Source organism: Talpa occidentalis, unplaced genomic scaffold, assembly GCF_014898055.3.
Source record: "Talpa occidentalis isolate TD23 unplaced genomic scaffold, MPIMG_talOcc4v2.1 talOcc4.6, whole genome shotgun sequence".
NCBI classification, from domain to species: Eukaryota; Metazoa; Chordata; class Mammalia; order Eulipotyphla; family Talpidae; genus Talpa; species Talpa occidentalis.
Window position 1 is genome coordinate 22,675,555 of NW_023604972.1, and position 14,250 is coordinate 22,689,804.

The 14,250-nt window shown below is 44.6% G+C and overlaps 1 protein-coding gene across 12 annotated transcripts in view; it reads right to left on the reverse strand.

The window, feature by feature from the left end:
- The window catches only part of APBB2 (amyloid beta precursor protein binding family B member 2), a 359,532-nt gene that overhangs the window by 24,715 nt on the left and 320,567 nt on the right, over positions 1 to 14,250 (reverse strand). Inside the window, exon 1 of one of the 12 annotated variants that reach the window (XM_037530239.2) lies at positions 6,456 to 6,542. The exons of the other annotated variants lie outside the window; for them this stretch is intronic. The gene's annotated coding sequence lies outside the window, so the exon portion shown is untranslated. Of the gene's footprint in view, positions 1 to 6,455; positions 6,543 to 14,250 lie in introns of those variants that run through there. 12 annotated transcript variants of the gene reach the window in all.

Here is a 14,250-nt window from a genome sequence, read left to right on the forward strand (position 1 = left end):
CCAGGGAGGACTTCTCCTTATCATCACTGCCTCCAGAAACCCCCTCCGGACTGCCCAGGCACCACCAGCACTCACAGCCTTCTGAAAATACCCTGCACATTTGCTCATGTCTGTCCTTCCCTCTCCCCTGCAAGGAATAAAATCCAAGGGAGCAGGAACCTTTCTGTCTGTTTCCTCAACTCGCCTGGCACAAAGTAGGGAAGCAAAAAGTATTTCCAGATGAATGAATAAATAAATCACTGAAGAGGGCCAACAGAGAACTCTCCTTCTTTCTGATCATGTTGGGGAGAGCTAGAGAATGATGCTGTAAATAGTAGAGGGTTGGTTGTTTTTTTTCTCCTGCTATTGTTTATCACACACTGCACTTTAAAAATGACTTTAGTTCATATTCTGTTTTCATGTCATCTGAAGCAATGTTAATAAAACATATTTCATCTGAATGGGCAGGAGGCAAGTGTTGAGAAGATTATTAATCTCTCGTGACTATTTGAAACAAAGCAGATCTATCCTCTGTTCTTCTCAGGCAGAAACAGCGGTAATGTTTCCAGAGCCCCTAACCAGATATGTTTCCAGAGCCCCTAACCAGATTCCTTCTTTGAGAAATTAGTTGAAATGAAAAACAGCTCCTCTGCTTCTGCAGAAATCAATGTATAAATTTCCCTTGTGTATTGATTTCTACCAAGATTTACCAACTCTCCAGATGGTTATTTTTATATTTTTCCTTTTAAAGAAATAAGCCTTTGCTTATCGTTTAGGGGTGAGGCCCCAGACAACGCACTCTAAGAGTGTAGACACCCGGAAAGTATGAACACTGGCACCAGGAGGCATCCCCACTCCCCCTAGAGGTATTACAGTCTCTTAGCAGGGGTTCAGGTCTCCATGCAGGTTGAAAGAACATCTAGTCTTCCTGTTCACCAGGCTGCTTTTCATAGGCGGCTGGTCTCCTTGTCCCAGCAGCCTTTTTCTTACCATCAAATAAATATAAGCAAGCTTAAAAAGCAAAAATACACTCTCATAACATCTATTTTTACCACTCTGAGTTTATCTTCCTTTTATTGTCCATATCTGTTCATATTTAAAAAAACAGAATATACCATCGTGAAGAAGCTCAAATGTGGGCCTGGGGGTGTTGGCATTATAAGGGTTTGACACAGAAGCACCTAAGCAGGCCAACACCCTCCAAGAATTCTCTGTGGACACTAGTTTGCAGAGTGCTTTTCAGAACACCACAAAGCTGGCCAAAGGTGACCGAGCCTTCTTCCTTTTCTTTCCCTGTTGTCACTATGGGTTTCACTTAGGGTCTCTGAATCCGGAATAGCAAACCATGGCCCCAGGTTCACAGGCCATACCCCCCATCACTGGAACAGACACATCCGTCTGCTTACTGTTGTCTAGGGCTGCTTTTATGCAACCAGGACAGAGCCGAGCAGCTGCAACAGAAACCATATGGGCCACTGAGCCTAAAATATTTCATCTGTATTTTTCATACAGAAAAATTGTCAAGCCCCACTCCAGATGACAACCTGTGCAGCATACAATGTGGACAAACACGGAGTTTGGAACAGCTAAATAATTTGTGGGCCTAGTGGAAAAGGAAAATGTGAGCCTGTGTGTAAAAACATTGAGACTTTTAAGGTAACAGCAGAGCATTTAACCAAGCGTGCATTAAACCTGTGTGACTGGCTGAGCTGGTGAAATAATAATCCTTGTTAGAGTGATAAACTCCAGGGCCAGTTAGTACCCATTCCACCCAGAGGCAGGAAGAAGAACTCTTCCAATTGGTAGTTTCTTTAGAACCCAAAATCTTTTGCTCAACTGAAATCTTACATGGATGCTCAACATGTAAGCCAGATCAATATGGAGCACTACCCCAGATATTTTATTTCAAAAAGGTCACCAGGAGGCCATGAGTCTGCTTAAGAGTGTCTCAGTGGGGAGGAGGAGGAAATAAAAAACCAAATGCACTAGGATAAGCCCTAGACTCCTTGAGAGCAGCATTTTCATGTCATCTGACAAACAGATGCATGCTTTGACATGACAGAATCAGGCCAAATCAGTCCCAACTGTCAAGTGTGCTCCCTGCCGCTGCGCTGCCTCTATCATAATTATTTCAACTGTCATAATTTATTCATCCCCGACAAGCGTACATGTTCTGGGGCAACCCGTCCATGCTTCCAGATCAGAAAGGTTGGCAGCCCTAGTCACTCCAATCCCTAAGCATCTACCTAAAATGTACACTGCAGAAGGAGTATTTCTGGCATCTATCAATCTGTAGACACAGACAGACACAGACACACACACACACACACACACACTGCAAAACCAGACCACAGTTGGTTTCAAAACTAAAGTTCTATGACAAAGTTTTCAAGTTCACTAGGGGAAGTGGCAAACCCCCCCCCCCCGAAACCATCATAGAATATACATTCCTCTACTTTATAGATACAAGGAAATAACTTGTCTAACTCACAGAATACTCAGTGAATTTCCTGCAAAGTCACTAAGGAACTTGACTTCCTAATTTGAATACAAAGAACACATTTTATTTATAACAGGTGTCAGTTATCAACCATTTCTTACAAAACGGAGGAAAGGTGGAGTAATTATGTATGGCTTTAAGCTTAAACTTGTCTTTTTACTAACTTTGATCCTTTATTTTTATGACAGAAGAAACAAAAAGTTCAAAGGTCAGATCACCAGCTGAGGATAGTCAAGGCAATACAGGGTGACAATGTCTTGGAAAAATGGCCAAATACACAATCACTCCTCTGGATATAGCTGCTCCTCCATACAGGAGAAAAAAAGAAAATTAAGTCAAGGTCTTGATGCAATATAAATTCAAAGTCAACTGCTGCTCCTTTGCCTAATAACTTCATTCTTACCTAGTCCCGGTCTCTGTTAATGTGTATTTCCAACAAAAATGAACTCAACCTGCAAGTCCAGGTGGTTCCAGATTACCCTTCTTGCTGCATCTTCTGCAGTCAATCCTCCCAGTGCATCTCCCCAGCTTATTTCTCTTGTCTTCTGCCGCTACTTACTTGATCTTTCCTGGACCAGGATTTGCTCACTGGTCCCCCAGCCTCCACGTCTGTCCCCGACATCTATTCCCTTTAAAGTGTTCACTGAGATCTTTCCTATAAAAAAATAATCAAGATGCTCCATTCGATATCATCTTTCAAAGGCTTCTCTGGTGGTGCAAGGGGTTAAGTTGCAACCTATAACGCTGTCCGCAGCCTCTGCAGCATGAGTTCGATCCCTGGCCAGCCAGGGATCCCTGGCCCACATGGTGCAGCAGACCTCTCCTGACCTGCCTGCTGCTCCCCTCAGCAGTGTATTTCAGGCAATCTGCCTGTTTGTTCCCCACTCTGTCTCTGGTGAATCCATTCACCCCCCACACCTCTGGCCTGTACCCCAGTTCTTGTATGCATAAATATTAAAAAAAAAAAAAAAGGAAAACCCAAATCTTCACCCATAGCCAAAAAGCCCTGTGTGCTCTTGTCCCCAGTGCACAGCACTGAGTGTGACTCGCTCAGAGCACACTACTTGCTCGCTACACACCTGGCTTCTCAGCCTTCAAGCTCAACTCAAATGTCACCTCCTTAGAATGGGCTGCTCCCACCCCCCCCCCCAGTGCCCCCTCTCCCCACTGACCTACTCTGTTGTATTGTGCTTTTGACGGGTCTCATGGAATTTTTATAACTGAGATCATCTTGCTTGCTGAATTTTTCTTCTAATTTACCTCCTGCCTCTTTGAACCTTGTCTGCCCCAACCCTTCAAGTACCTCACAAGATGGCTGACACACACAGATGTTCCACATCTGCTGAACAGCAAATTCACCCACAGATTATAAATATCAAGTACATGGATGGTCACAGTGAAATCCTAGAAATAAAAATGAAACATTCTCAAGTATATTAAATCATATATAATAAATTATCTGCCCATTCAACAATTCATGGAGCTCATCCCCTGCCAACTACCAAGTAAGAGCCAGAGAAATCCAAAGGTCTGTGAATTTCTCAAAAATTTCTGTGTTTCATGCAATTTGCAGCAACATGGATGGGGTTGGAAGGGATCATGCTCAGCGAAATAAGCCAGAAAGAAAAAGAAAAATACCGGATGGTCTCACTCATAGCAGGAATCTAGAAAACTTAAATAAGGGACCAGGAAAATGAATAACTATAAGAAAGTGAAAATCAAAATCAACAAACAACTATGAACCAGAGACACACTATGTGGGGGGGTGGGGGGAGGAGGGATTGGGGTCAAAATAAGAGGGTTGCAATTGTATGGGGAGTATAAAAATAAAATTAAAAAAAATTTCTGTGTTTAAAATAAGCACTTAGAAAAGAACAAGTTACACCACTTTCTAGTATGAGTTCATGTGACCCTGGGAATTTGTGGAAAAGTCTAAAAACCCAGAAGAATAAAAAGTAAAATTTCCAAAAACCCATATGAAGTAGAGCGGGAGTAAATAGGGGTCTTCCAAATGTGTTCCAGGTCTCTAAACTAGGAGTTACCACACTTGGGGGACAGTGGGCAGATGTAAAGCTTTGCTCCGTCAGTGGTACGGGATGAAATTAATTTCTCTGAGCACTGGTTAACATAAAGCAGTGAGATGGGAGCAGGAGAATGAATGTTTTTGAAACAGGCCAGGAATGACACATCCAAATAAACAATGCTACTGTTCAAATTCAGGCCCACTTTGCAGTCCCAGAGCCCTTTGAGAGGTATCCCTGATCAAGGTGATAAGCTGGTTCAAGAAGACAGGATCCAGGGCTTGGGGGGGAAGGTGAACTTGACTCATCTGTTTATAGCTACAGGCCCCGGCTAAGCTGACCTCAAATGGGCAGCAGCCAACAGCAACTCCTTCTGGCTCAGGGTCAACACACTACTTCCCAGGTAGGCCCCTGTCTTGAGGAGCTGCAGTCAGCCTACACCAGCAGGGTGAATGCTCCAGGAAAGGCGAAGATACTTGTTGCATTCCCATTCAATCACTGGTGCCACTGCCCAGCACGTAACAGGTAGCCAACAAGTACATTAAATAAATTGTCCTCATTGCTCAAAAGCTAGGACTTGCTAGAATGCACCAAGAGTCAGAGGGTGAGGCTCCTGACTAACCAGCACCTCGCAACCCAAGCCCTCACTCTGCACCTCACTCACTGTGGAATGAAGGACAATGGCCCTTCCTCAACATAACTGGGGATGCTTTGTGGAAAGTCTTTTTCCCGTTGAGCTGTTTATTCACTTTTCTTTTTGAACAACCACAATCACTGATAACTTTTTACAAAATTATAGACAAAATTAACAATTACGAGTTTAAGACTATTTTCCTCATAGTGTATCCTACCTCTAACTTCTTGGGGAACGTCTCAGGACACCTAAGATGTCTTTCACAAAGCAAATAACTTCAAGACAGATACGGTCTTTGGGAAGAAAACTTACACACTGCTTTGGTGTCAGAACAAGGCTGAAAGAGGCGCTGGCTGCTTAACCGGTTAAGAAAAACAAAAAGAATGTAAGGAAAGCAGGCAGGACCCACCATTCATGAAACAAATCAAAGCCAGGCTGCAGCTGCAGTTACCAAAAGAAAGAAAAAAGACTAATGGAATTGCCGCCTCCTGTACCTCCTCCCACCCAAGGCAGTAATGAAGATTCACAGCTAACATATTAATTAGGGAATCAATAGACGGGCTTTGTTATCATATTAGTGGGGGGGAACAGATAACAGACCAAAAAGGCAAGATTTCCTGAGAACCTGATCAACTCTTGTTGAATTTTTAAAAAGGTTTTTCCTAAAAAAACCCCAAACCAAAACCACATTTTTCAATGCCAAGGGAAGGCACGTGGTAAGTTGGGTGCTTTTCCACATTTTGGGAATTTGAGACATATTCTCACATGCAAGTCACACCCGATATTCTACATCATTTAACAAAAATTATTTGGAAACCCAGCCTCTCTACACCGAGGAACACGGCTTTAATCCAAACACGAGTGCACCAAGATCCTGCAATTATTTTTCCCTCCTCATACACACAAGAAGCCACACATGTGGCTTCACCAGGGGGCATGTGAGATGAATACACTCCTTTACTCACTCACGTAGTAACACTGGCCTGGACAGCAATGCCCCGTGCAGACAGGCTGAGCAGCCCGCCACCAGACCGCTGCCTCCAGCGCTGGCGAACTGGGATCAAAAGACTTGGCACAATCCCCCTGAGAGCACCCCCCTTCTCCATCTCGCCCCCATGCCAAACAACCCTCACCGTTCCCTCCAGCGAAGCAGAAAGACCCCTTTGCGAGCCCTCCAGCCGCCCCCCAGCCAGCCCCTCGCTAAGCGCAGACTTGCGGGAAGGGAGGGCGCAGCCTTTGTCCCGCGGGTCTCCGGCCGGGCTCGCCACCACCGCACGCACCTGCAGACAAAGGCGCGCGGCCCCCTCCGCACCTCCCTCACCTTGGCCTCCGGATGGGCCCCGGGGTTGGGCAGGGGTGCCGCCTCCTGCGCCGGGACGAGGCTGGGGGTGCACGCAGCAGCTGGCCTCCGGCGGTCCCTCCCGCCAGCAGCAGCAGCGTGCGCCTTCCCCTCAAGTTGAAGCTGGTGGCGACCGCGCCTCCCCGCGCCCAGCCCGCCCGCCGAGTGCCCATTGGCTGCAGGGGAGGCGCGTGGGCCGCCACCCGCCCACCCACGCCGCGTCCCGGCCAGGTGCTCCCGCCAGGTGCTCCCAGCCTCCCCACGGCTGGCCTGGCCCAGGGCAAACAAAGAGTGGGGGGGCAATACCCACTCTGGCACCCCCATTCTATGAGGTGCATTTACCTTTGTGTACTGACAGGGCTTGGAAAGTTCATCCTGATCCCACTGAACCTTCCCAGAAAGTTGATGTCCCGGGCCTGGGCATCTGGTTCCGAACAGGACCCTGCCTGATCCATGCCCAGGAGGGTAGGCTGGGGCCGAGGTGCGAGTCAACCCACCGCTAGAAACCCTTTGTAATGTCAAGACAAAGCAGAAGCAAACTGCAGCTTGGTAGCAGAGTAACTGATTCCGAGAGGCAGCAAGTTTTGAACTGAACTGGAAGGTATTTTTTCAGATACCTGCAATTTACACGAAGCAGGAAAGAGTGGTTCGCCCCTGCACACCATTCGGCCCCACCTCTCTAAAGGCACTTTTATTTTTTTTTTTTTTACTGCTGACTTGAAGTCAAGGTGACACTTGGCAGCCTCATATTGTCATCTCTAGCTGAGAATCCCCTCCCCCCATATACCGGGGAGCATAAAATTGTCCAGCTGGCTAACTGACAGCATTTAAATTAGAGTGCTGGCCAGCAATGGGCCAAAACAGAGTTTGAAAAGCAAAGCCAAGGTCTCTGTCTATATTTTCTGTGCACTGAAAGTACTTCCTCTTTCTGTTTCTGGGCAAGAATAAGTTATTTAATGGAACGGTCAGCAAAGTGAAATAGGCAGGGTCCATCGGTCATATTTTCTGCTATATTCTAAGTTCCATACATTCCTTTTATAGGGAGAGGAACAGAAAATACAAAATACACAGGGAAATCAAGGAAGTAACTAGGAGGTCCTGTCTGGATTTAGGAACGCACACCACAAGGGTGCTGTAAACTCTTTAATGTTCATGTTTTAAACAGTTCATTCATTCAAAATGTATTAAGCTTTTCCTACTGCCAGGTTTTTCTGTTGACAGTTATATATGAGGCTTTTCTGGTTAACACTTAACTTTGGCAGCAGGGGCTGGGGTGAGGGAGTTAATTCATGTTGTATCTGAAGCTATGACCAGGGATACCCATTTTTTTTTTTTAATTTGTTTACAATGAACTACTCTGGCAACCACAGTTACTTGAAACACAGCCCAAACTGACTGGGTGTTACAGTGGGCTTGAGACTTGGGGTTCAAGAGCCAGAGACAAGAACAGATTTCACAGGACTGCACCTGTCACCCTCAGAGGCTGACGTTCCTTCCATACACATGATTCTAGTTAGTTTGGCTATCTGATTCTCTGCCGACAGCAGAGTGGAAGGAACAAATCAAATGGGGCAGCCAGATGCCCGTAGGGGACAGCAGTGTGACAGCTGAGGGTCTTGCTGGCAGGGAAGTCATGCTTGACAAGTCGTGCCAACTCTGCCTCCAACTGCTCTCCCAACTCACCCCTCTTTCCAACTCCATTGCCACCACCTTATTTGAAGCACTGTTTTCTCTCATCAAAAAGGCTGCAGTAGTTCTAACACTCATGTCCCTGACTGGCTAGTCTCCTAGCAGCCACACATCTGTCCCCTTAAAAAATCAAATCACAAATCTGAGTGGTCATGTGCCTCCTTTAAAACCCTATAATTGTTATAGGACAGGGAGAGGGGCAGCCCAAACCTCGCAAACCTGCCTATTCTAAATGGGTTCTGCCATCCGCCGCATCAACACAAAACATATGAGACTTTAATGGGAAGGAACTTTAATACAACTAGGAAACAATACAGGAAAGGCAAAGAGTCTAGTTTCTAAATGAAGCACCCAAAGTTACCCGTCCCCTCGTGGGTAAAAGTCCATCCAAATGGGATTGGCCCAGAACAAGGCCCCAAAGCCTGCTACAAGTCTAAAGCATCTTCCAGTGGGGACCCACAGAAAAGGGTCAGAAACAACCAAACAAGCCCAGAAGGAAAAGAGCAAAATCAACATCAAGATAAAAGCTGCCATTGTCACCTCCCCATGGGTCTCACCCACATCTGTGTCACCCAGTCCACAACCAAAAGACAAGCACAGTTTCTTCACGTGTCTCTAGGCTCCATGCGCCTCCTCCAGGTCTCCTGGCTCCATCCTGCTTCCTTCCTCAGTCTCTTCTCCAGTTTCTCCTCTTCCTGCTCAGCTCCAACCTCCCTTGGGTGGGGCAGGGAACCTCCCCCTTTCCTGGGGACCACCCTGTTACATAATGACTTCCTGTTGACTGAAGATAAAGTCCATAGTCATTTCCAATCTCTCTGAGGCCACCTGGGACCTGGTCCTTACTTTGTCTCTAAGCGACACTGCAGCTCTGTTATCTTCTCTTTCTCTCAGCTCCAGCCTCACCTTGCATTTTTGGAAGCTACTTCCCACCTCAGAACTTCTGTAGTGACTGTTCCATCCTGACATGCTGTTTGCCTGGCTAATCCTCACCTTTTAGGTCTTGGGAAAATTTTCCAAACTGGCAGTTTCCCTCCCCTCTCCATTTTCAAAGCACCTCCAACTTTTCCTTCATAGTCCTTGTTTCCACTTGGTGAGTTTCATAAACTTATGTAGGGTCTGGTTTTGTTCCTGTCCAATAAAGAATTCAACCTTGATCAAAGAGAGATCTGGTCTTTGCCCTCAGCTTCTGGGAGGTAATTTCTAAGACCATGCAATGTCATGCATGATTAAGAGGTTTTTTTAGCTGCGGTCTTGGGTCACACTAGGTGGTCTAACAATGTGACTCATGGTGTGGGGTTTTGCATTACTGAGCATCGGTTCCACCTCTGGAGGAGCTAGAGTCTGAGCTCAGTCATACGGACAGTCAACCATGTCTCCATGATGGAGTTCCAGTGAACCGGAGGCCAAGGCTTGGCTGAATTTCCGGGGTTGGCAGTACCTCGTGCATATTGTCACACATTAGTGTGAAAGTTACGTAGTCCATGACTCCTTGGGGAGAGGACAACTGAAGCTCCATGTTTATAAATTTCCTGGACTCTGCTCTATGTACCTCTTCTCTTGGCTGACTTTAATCTGTATCTTTTAGCTGTTAACAAACCATAACTGTGAGTATAATATCTTGTAATGTAGTGAGTTCTGTGACTCTTTCTAGAAAATTATCAAACCTAAGAACGGTTTGTGACATGTTTCCCCTTATAACTGCAGCAGTAAGCACATTTCCTGGCACATAGCAAATGCTTAACACATTTGATAATGACCAGATGTAATAAATTATCAGTTTTCCTATAAGTACTTTAAAAATGAGCATATAGTCAGCAGGTGGTACCTGTACAACTTAATAAATTGCTATTTTGCAAACTCCTACTTCCAGATCAAATGTCACCTTTTTTATGAAAGAGAAAGACATGGTTGACAGTCCATATGACTGAGCTCAGACTCCATGTGACTGTCCCTACGACAGAGCTCAGACTCTAGCTCCTACAGGCCTGTCATTTTTGCCTTTGTGTTCTCTGGTCTATTGCCTGCTTTCATAGGTGTCAGTGACACTGAAACACATGTTTTGGGAGGGACCTTTGCTAGATTAACTATAGCACTGAGGGTGTTGTTGACACAGAACAAGTACACAAAAGGTGTTGCAGAATGAAGGCAATTAAAAAAATTTTGCTTTATAAAAAGAAAAGTTTGGTTATCTGTGAAATTCTGGTACATATTTACAGCTCACTCCCTGGAAAATAAGGTAGTTTGTTACTGTAGTAACTGAATATCATAAGAGTGTTCTACTCTGGTGTTTTTGTCTTTCTAAAAATAAAAATGTTCCCTCAACGTTATTAACCACTTTAAAAATCTGACAAGTTTTAAATAAAAATATGGAAGCAGATTACTAAACTTGAAAAGTCAACTGATTCTCTAATTAGAATGAAATATTACAGGTTATTTACATAATACATTAAGAAAATAAAAAAAAAAAACAACCACTAATCTTTCTCTCGTCTGTATAAACCTAATTGAAAATTCAACTAGCATACCAATAGCCTACGATGTCCCCAAGTCGCATGGAAAAATCAATTTTATTTCCTTCAGACCTGCATTTAAACTAGATAATAACTGCTATAATGTGTAACAACCATAATCCAATTTCAATTTGTTTGATTAGATGAATATAAACATTAAACAAGAAAGTCACGGGATTGTCATAACATTGTTCATGCTGTTAACTTATTATAGAACAAAGCATTTTAATTTGCTTCTAGAAAACATGCTGTTAGAAAATACATAAATATGAATTTGAATGATCCTGAAATATCATCCAATAAGATCCTGCCATTGCCTCATGCAAAGATAAAAACGGCTTTGAACTTGGAGGTTACTTGAAACTCTTACTGAATTCAGCATAAGGAAAACCCTGAATGATTCTTTAAATAGTGGCAATTGTATTTAAAGATTCCTTTGCATCGCACTGCATAATCACTGGACCATACCAAAACAATACCCGGATCAGAAGTTCTCAAATAATAATGTGCACAAAAATAATGTGCACAATAACCAAAATGAAGTTGCCAGAATCACCCTGAGATTGTGGTCTAGAGTGACCCCCTGCTCACCCTGATCTATTTGATTGTGGGTTTTTTTTTTTTTATAGCCTAACTCAGCATCAGGCACTTCCATTTATGAAGTTCATCTGCAGCGAAGTGGTGGGCACCCACACTAACACCTACATGGACATCAGGATTCACCAGAGGGTTACACCTGATGTCAATAAAGTTATGATCCAAGCAGGAGGGCTGTTTGGGAGACCCTGGCCTGATCAATCCCTTTCAAATGCATCCTCTTGGAATTTAATTCAGTGGGTGGGGCCTGCATGTCTAAGACTCCCCGGTGATGCTCATATTCTAGTCCAGCAATTCCTCACTGAGTGACAAGAACTCGGATGCAAATTAGCCAAACAGGTCTTAGATCTATAATGAGCCCTGAAATCAAAGCCAGAGAGCTGTGGGCCAACAGTAATATTTACCAATTTATTTTAAAATACTCTGCACCTGGTGGTAGCTCTGGGCCGAACCCACAGCCACATCTGTAAAAACAAACCTCAACTGCCCCATAAACCTGATCAGATACACAGCACCTTTCATTTGCACTCATATAAAGATGTGACCATATTCTAAAAGACCTCCAGGTTTTACCACAGTCTCTTTAACTTAGCTCTAACAAAACATTTGAGGGGAAAAAATTCTCTTGCCCAATGGCCTGTAGTATTCCTGTACTGCCCGACCAAAAGCAGACTATAATAAATGTATAAAACAAAATTTTTGTAATTGGAAGACATTTTCAAACCCTAGGCAGGGAGCATAGCTCATTTTCTTTATGCAATATTTAGCAGACCGAACCTCCTACCAGAGCAAAGACAGTGGGCCATTCCCCCTAACGTAAAGAGGTTTAATTTCTCCCTCCTCCTCCCACCTCACCCTTTAGTTTCTCACATTTTAAAGTGCTAAGTGGTGGTGGAGACAAGCATAAATGGTTACCCTCTGTGATTCAGAATCCTAATAGAAACAGCTCAACAATGAATTCTTAAAATGCATCCACTCAACCATCTAGAAACTCACCCCTCTCCTTACTCCCCACTTTCTCTCGCTAGCAAGTGGAATCGCAGGGAGGTACAGGGGCACTGAACCCAGGCAGATGAAGACAGTCAGACTGCTGCATGTCCATTTAAGAATGGAAATGGAGGGTCACGGGAAATGACTGCTATCTGGTCATTTCCATCATTAGAGGAAAATCACATTTGTGTTTCTGCATTTAAAACTCAAGTTTAAACTGATACTAAGATGGGGGCAGGAGTGAGAGGGTAAGGGATGGTGGATTGAATTCTAGAATTCTTGGGAATAAAGCCGCCCAGTGATCTGACTTCTGAACCTATAGTTTTGCCTTTTCCTAAATGCCATAAAAATGGAATGATATCCTATGTCGCTTATTAGAATCTTGTTTCTTTCACTGAACATTCTTGCTTTGTCAGTAGTTTGTATTGCTGAGAATTTCTTTGTATGGATGCACCATAGTTTATCCAGTTGATGGATATGTGTGTGTCTATGTTGTTCTGGCTTGGGGCACTTAAAAATAAAGCCACAAAGGGCCTCCCCGGTGGCGCAGCGGTTGAGCGCTGGGTTGCGAAGCTGCCTGCAGCCTCTGCAACGCCTGTTTGATCCCCGGCCGGTGGCCAAGAGTCCCCACATGGCTCACAGACCTCTCCTGCCGCCTGCTGCTCCCCTCAGCAGTGTACTTCGTCAGTCTGCCTGCTCTGCTCTGCTCTGCTCCCTGCTCTGCCTCTGGTGAATTCTCTCACCCTTCTGCGCTTCTGACTATACCCAGTGCTTGTATAAATAAATGAATGAAAAAAAAAAAATCCACAAAGAAGAAAACAAACAGCCCAAGTTTTTTTTTTGGGACCCTGGCCGGTGGCTGGGGATCGAACTGGTGCTGCAGAGGCTGCGGGCAGCCTCGCAACCCAGCACTCAACCACTGCGCCACCAGGGGAGGCCCAAAACAGCCCAAGTTTTTAAATGGCAAAAAATTTAAAGATACTTTACCAAAGAACACAATATAGTTTTCAGAAGCACATGAAAGACATGCATATCCCTCAGGACTTGAGAAAAGTGTTAAAACAAGTTACCAGTTTACAAGCTTTAGAATGCTAAAGTAACCACCACAAAATCCACAAAACAAACAGAAAAACTTGGCAGGACCACGTGTTAGTGAGCATGCTGAGCAACCGGAGCTCTTTCCCCAGTAGGGAAGGGTGGGTTGCAAAGAGATACAGCTACTTTCAAAAGCGGTCCAGCAGTTTCTTAGAATGTTAAACATACCATTACCATACAACCTAGCAATTCACTCCTAGTATTTATGTCAAAAGACGTGAAAACTCATGTTCATACAGGAAACCTGGGAGTGTTCATAGCAACTTCATGATTAACTTCCTTTTAAGATGTGTACGCGACTAACTGTCTTTTAATGGGTTTCCTAAAATTCCTTTGGTTTATTTCAGGACTTGGGCATCTCAGTGATCTTTGAAAAAATAACTAGGAGATTCACTTAATTAACAACCACTTAATGAGTTGCTAGTGAAGAGACTGATTATTTAAAACTGGTCCCACCCTCTTTTCTCTTAAAGCTTCGAGACCGGAAAGCATTGATGCCTATTGGCAGCGAATTTTCTCTTTAGCCTAGTGATTTAGAGCAGTGATTTCCAGAGTGTGGGCCACGGGTAAAATTAGCCTTACTTGAGAATGTGTTAGAAATACAAGTTCTTCCTTCTCCAGACCTACTGAATCAGAATTTCAGGATGGGTCCACTTGTTTTTGCTTTATAAAGACCCACAGCTGATTCTGATTCTGTTCAAAATGGAGCATCATGGGCCTCCCCGGTGGCACAGCGGTTGAGCGCTGGGTTGCGAAGCTGCCCGCGGCCTCTGCGGTGCCGGTTCGATCCCCGGCTGCTCCCCGGCCACCGGAGGAGGGTCCCACATGGCGCGCAGACCTCTCCTGCCGCCCGCTGCTCCCCTCAGCAGTGTATTTTGTCAGTCTGCCTGCTCTGC